At 33.5% G+C, this 6,000-nt stretch overlaps 1 long non-coding RNA gene across 6 annotated transcripts; it reads left to right on the forward strand.

The window, feature by feature from the left end:
- Positions 211-3,608, forward strand: LOC109713800. 6 transcript variants are annotated; one of them, XR_002217170.1, is made up of 12 exons: positions 211-238; positions 315-411; positions 497-581; positions 667-769; positions 1,090-1,196; positions 1,266-1,317; positions 1,423-1,480; positions 1,587-1,649; positions 2,338-2,528; positions 2,599-2,995; positions 3,093-3,147; positions 3,396-3,608. It is a non-coding gene; the product is annotated as an uncharacterized LOC109713800 (long non-coding RNA). The 6 variants fall into 6 exon arrangements; XR_002217169.1 differs by having other exon boundaries at positions 2,338-2,408; positions 2,499-2,995; XR_002217168.1 differs by having other exon boundaries at positions 2,338-2,408; positions 2,505-2,995.

Raw genomic sequence — 6,000 nt, forward strand, 5'->3', positions numbered from 1 at the left:
TGTGTACTTGGACATGGCAACTCTGTCATAAAGTGACTTTTTTTACTAATTTAGTTTTTTCTGTTACTGAGCCATGTTGCAATGTCATACATTGGTTCGATGATGTTCAATTTCAACATAAAATTGCAGCTTTTGTGCCTTTCTTTCTTGCTCATTAATTGAAGAAGATCTGCCATTCATTGTCTATTGATTAATTATTTTAACCAATGTGCAGGTAGCTGAGTGGAGGTTTGCTAAGGTAATTAACCTAACTACCTAGTAGCTTGATGCTTTAATGGTAGAGTTGAGTGTGATTTCGGGTTCTTTGTACCCAGCTTATGTCAGGAGAGTTCTATCAGCTATAGAAGCAGGATTTTGATGTGGTCTTTCAACCATAATCTAGGGGAAGAGTGAAATTGGAACTTGGAAAAGGTAATTAGTGAATTGGTTGCCTTATGTTGATGTTACAATAAGCTTATTAATGAAGGAATGAAGCTGTTTTTGGTGTATGCTGCAGCAGCTTGGAGATTCACGTTGTGCTGAATATCTTGACTTTGTGAATGGTTTGAATGAATTTCAATCAGCAAGAAGCAGAGTTACAAGTAGGGAATCTAAATAAGTGAGATTTTAACCTCAATTATGTGATTACATAAGTGTAATAATGCAGTTTTGGGTGCTTGTTCACAGCAGGATGTACACACCTTATAACTGTGATTTGGGGCAACTTTTGAAGCTGGTTAAGGTGCTTTAACTCGTGGTGAAGGGGAATTTAAGTTAAATCCTAAATTGGGTATGATTCTACCTAGATTTAACGCTTATGTGAGATTCTTTTTGCAAGTTGACATCAAGCATCTAACTGCATTTCCTAGCATCCATGGTGTTTTGCAAGTTAACGTCACTATAAAGCTTATATCTTTAGTGCTATCTAGCATCCATAATTAATGATCCTAGTTCTTCAATTTGAATGTATAATTTAAATCAGTGTTTTGCCTCTGCTTCAAGAGAAAACAGGTCCTGACAATCCTAGTGGTGCATTTCCTTGTTTGTTGTAAATTTTTATGTGAAATGCAATTAGGTTTGCAGCTAAAAGATAGGTTTCTAATGATGCAGGGGATTCAGCTATCATGGGCATTGTAGATATTGATAATGACAAAGCCAATCCTCAAATGTGCAGCCTTTATGCATCGGAGATATATACAAATCTGTGTGCTACAGAGGTATACATGGTGTATTTCTCTAGACATCATAGTATCTGGGTACTAACTTCATTGTCATTAATTTTCTAGGACATTGGAGGAGGGTCTGCAGAAACTTTCAGCGATATCTTGGATATGCAAGGTAGCGTGGACTTCCCTGAAATCTCAAATGGCATTTGTTAAGTGATTTCTTTTTCATTCAGGCATTCTTTTAAAAATTTCAAAGGCCTTTGCTTTATTATTCTAGAACAAAGTAGAAGATCAACTGATGAAGATTCAGGAGCTTTGGAACAAGAAGTTACAGAGTATGTCCTTGATGAAAATTCAGTTCATTTAACTTGATGTGTATTAAATGTTTGGATTGGCTCAACTAAATAACTAAACTCCCTTTTTATGCGTCATTGGCTGCAGGAAGTAGTGCCATAAATATAATCACTACAACAAAACTGCTTTTTAGTGGCTGATTATGTGAAAGTAAGTTATCAAAATTTTTTTATTGATTTCCATAAGCTATTCTAAACATTTGTACTATAAAATAGTAAGCTGTTTTTGTACATTTCTGAGATAAGTGGCAGGCTATTGAGGAGAACATCTTGAAGATGAGATCTTCACGACTGCTTACTATTATCGTAGTAACTAAAAGTCTATAATTTGTCCTCCATTATCCAGTTACTGATGTTCGCATGCAGAATCATCTCACCTGAGATAAGTAATTTGTGCATTCTAGGTTCACTTGAAAAATATTATCTCTGTAGACTTCCTTTGCTGAAAAATCTTTATATATAATATGCTTATTCACCATACGATAACTTTTAAAAGGAATAAAAACTGATTGCTAAGCCAACTACTGGCACTTATTGATATCTGCTAAGCCAACTATCGGTTGTTAGAAAAACTATATGATTGGTAAGAGGTGGTTGGTATTAGGTCAGGATCAATGTGGCGCCATGTCTCTTAATAAGTTCTACCATGAGCCTAGGAAGTTATAAATATCTGCTATATTATGCATAAGGTGTAGTTGAAATAATATGTCTTCTTATACGCATGCACAGAAAGCTTTGTTATTTGCTGATTGAATGCTCTGGTCTTTTAAAAAAAGCATACGTCAAAAGCTAAGTATTGATAATTTGAAAAGACTGAGATTGTGTTTTGTTGCTGTCAGTTACTTAGGGTTCATCTTCCTGGAGATTTCAAGCTACCAAGTGGCAATATCTTAAGGATTGATGATGCTAGGTAACATCATGCTATTTGATCTCTAGAAACTTGCTGAACTGGTAAACTAGTTTCTTTGATAGTGGTCTTGCTTTCACACTCTTTTCTCAGTTACAGGTTATACTTGGCAAATAAAAACAGGTTATACTTGGCACATAAAGTATATAATCCAATTAATATTTAGACTAAAGATGGAGCGAAACCATCTCAGGCACACATATTCATAGAAACTCATAAGCCGCGTAAAGATGGAAGGCCAATTGACAATGAGTCACTTCGAAAAGTTGTAAGTTTTTTTTTTAATTAATTAAATTTCACCTAAAAAAAGTAACTCCTCTGTGTGAGAAGATCTACTTCTTGTCTCACCTGCTGGCTCTTGTTTGTGCCCTTTAAATTTGAGTTGAGAATGATATGGTTAATTTTGTATTATCTATTCCTAGGTTATCAGTAGGATTCTTATTTGTGAAAAATAGGCCCTCCCACTTTCTTTCTTCTCTTATATTCTTTATATTTCTATGCAATGCTATATGGCCATTGGCTTAATCAATTGGAGTCTCGGAGAAAAATAAAAACACCTTGCTAAATTTTGTCGAGCTTTTGCTATTGCGGTAAGCAGATTCAACTTCTAAGCTTGATAATCAAGTTCTACTTTTTGTCTCACCTGCTTAGTGAAAGATTATCAGTCACTTATTAACTCCATTGCAGGAGATCAACCATGCAAGAGCTGGCGGATTACGGGTAGAGCTTGTAAGTAATAGAGGTAAGTAAGGTTCATTAAATATATGATGCTCTAATTGATTTATCTTAAAACTAAATCCTTTAACTGATATTAGTAGCTTTATTTTGAACATCTTTATGTTCGTGAATAAATAACCAATGATCAGTGACAAGCGACTTTGTATTTTTATCGTTCTTGTCGTTTTATTCCAGATTGGATGCACTTATCAACCAACTGCTGATTATGTATATATTTGACCTCTTCTAAAAAACTCTCGATTTATCTTGTAGGTTTGAAGCTGGAGATCCGAATACTCCATCAAACATTGAAACTGTGATTTATCGTAAATCATAGATGTTTAACGTCATTAGAATTTATTATTTTTTGGCTGGAATTCAAACAAGCATTTTGTAGTTGAAACTCATGTATGAAATTTATTTTTAATATTGAAACTGTGATGTATTCAATCAAGTTTAAGAATTTAACATATTTTGAAAACTTTACATTTGATAGCATGTGGAAATGACAAAAACACTATTATTGTATTTTGTTTTTTGGTTGTATTGGGTGTATTAGGTGACAATGCAATGATACTTTGACATTTAAAGTTTGATTCGGTCTTTCTTATTTGCCTTATAAGATTATTTTTGTTCTTCTTTACATTTAAAGTTTGATTCAGTCTTATTTATGTGGATTAATTTTATGATTAAATACTTATAGAGATTCAATTAGATTTAATATATATTGGTTCTAAGGTGTTTGAGCCATAGTGTTTAGGTTTAATTTTGTTTTGAGAGGATTAAATTTAAATTAAAGGTTAAAATTTAATAACGAGAAATTTTTATAATTATAGGTTATTTTTATGCAATTTATATTAAATCAATAATATCTATTACTACCAATTATTTTTTTAAAAAAATTTTCGATCAGAAAAATAGTGGCGACAATAGTCGCCACCTTATAACTAGCCCGATTAGCTAATTATCTAATTTTTAGTGGCGACAAATTGTCGCCACCAAATATTTCGCGGCGACATCATGTCACCATTAATTCTCTAATTTTTCGCGGCGACAGTTTGTCGCCGCTAATTATCTAACTTTTAGCGGCGACACATTGTCGCCACCAAATAGTTTTACCGACGGGATTTTAGGCGGCGGGATGCGGCGACGAATTGTCGCCGCCAAAACACTTTTCGTGGCGACAATTTTGGCTATGGTGGCGACATTTGTCGCCACTAAATCTCGTACCTGTTGTAGTGTCTCTACGTGCTCCCCCACTCCTCTTGTACCCTCGTCGTCCTTCCATTTCAGCGACGGTAGGGAAAAGATTGGGGTGGGCATGGACGCAGAGGTGAGCAAGGGCGAGGGCGAGACGGCGAAGGAACGTGAGAGCATGTGTGTGGGCGCGGATGGAGAGATGGACGAGGACGAGACAGCGGAGAAGGGCGAGATGGCAGAGTAGGATGAGGCAACGTAGGCCGCGAGGAAGAAGGCAGGGGAGGAGGCTGAGGGTATTTTTGGTATCGTTTGGTTCGGGTATAAGTAAGAATTGACTAATCTAGGGTTAAATACAAATTCAGGTATAAGCAAGAACTAGACCAATTTTGTGTTTGGATAAAAATTGGTTGTTCTCGGGACTAAGAAAAATAACGTTTGGTTAGATAAAATGTAAAAGAAGAATAATGGGTAGTTATAAATAGAAAAATAATATTATCCCTCTCGTTATATTTGAATTTGAATTTTTAAATTTTTTATTTTTATTTTTAAATTTAAAATTTTAACTTTTAAATTTTAAAATTTGAAATTAAACTCTAAACTTTTAAATTTCAAATTTTTAAATTTAAATTTTAACTTTTAAATTTTAAATTTTAAAATTTAAATCAAATTTTAATTTAAAAAATATAAAATATTAAATTAAAATTTAAAATTATAAACTTTAATTTTGAAATTACAAATTATAAATTTTTAAAATTTTCTTTAAAAAAAAGGGTGGAAATAGCTTGTTCCCACCCAACCTTAGGGTGGGAATAAGCTATTCGAGGTAGGGTGGGAGGGTGGGAACAAGCTATTCCCACCCTTAGGTATAGTGTTTGGGGAACAAGGTGGGAATAATCCCTTATCCCCACCCTTGTTCCCCAACCAAACAGGCTTTTGGATATAAAAAATATATAATAATAGAAGTTTCAAAAGGGCAAAGTATAGGTTTTTAAATAAAAGAAAGAAATGAAAAAGCGGGTATTGATAAAAAAGTTTTCTGTAACTTGACCAAATTGTTAATTAAAGTGTTTGTAATAATTTTTTTTTTTTTGAGAGATAGGTAGCACGCTACCCGCTTCGTTTATTTTATTTAGAAATAAACTTAGCTGGAAATATGAATCAACTAGGATTCGAACTTAGGTCTTGGGTACCAACCACCAAGCCCTTTGCCACTTGCTCTGGAGATAGTCGGTAAAGTGTTTGTAATTTTAGTCAACTTTATTATAATTGATTAAGACTACTCATCTTCGAGATTCAAAAAATTAGAAAACGTGCCAGCCAATTAAGAAAGAGCACTAGAACATGGTAAACTTTAATTCTTCCCATGTGTTTAGCTTATTTTTACTTTGTCACGCTAACTATTTCGTAGTTTAACATTTTTTTATTTTTTCATCGTGTGATTCAAAATGTTACACTTAATTATTCCATGATTGCTAAAAATTTTTACTTATCCTATTTGATAGAAGATACTTTCAGTAAAAATAGAGATAAAATTATAGATAGTTTAAGTATAACTTTTCGAACCACATAATGACAAAATAAAAAATAAGCTAAACCACACAAAGGGCAAATTGAAGCCACCCTTAAGAAAATACAAAGTTGGGGGTTGATTTCAAAACATTCTAAAGACGAGGGATCC

Source organism: Ananas comosus, linkage group 8 (assembly GCF_001540865.1).
Source record: "Ananas comosus cultivar F153 linkage group 8, ASM154086v1, whole genome shotgun sequence".
NCBI lineage: Eukaryota > Viridiplantae > Streptophyta > Magnoliopsida > Poales > Bromeliaceae > Ananas > Ananas comosus.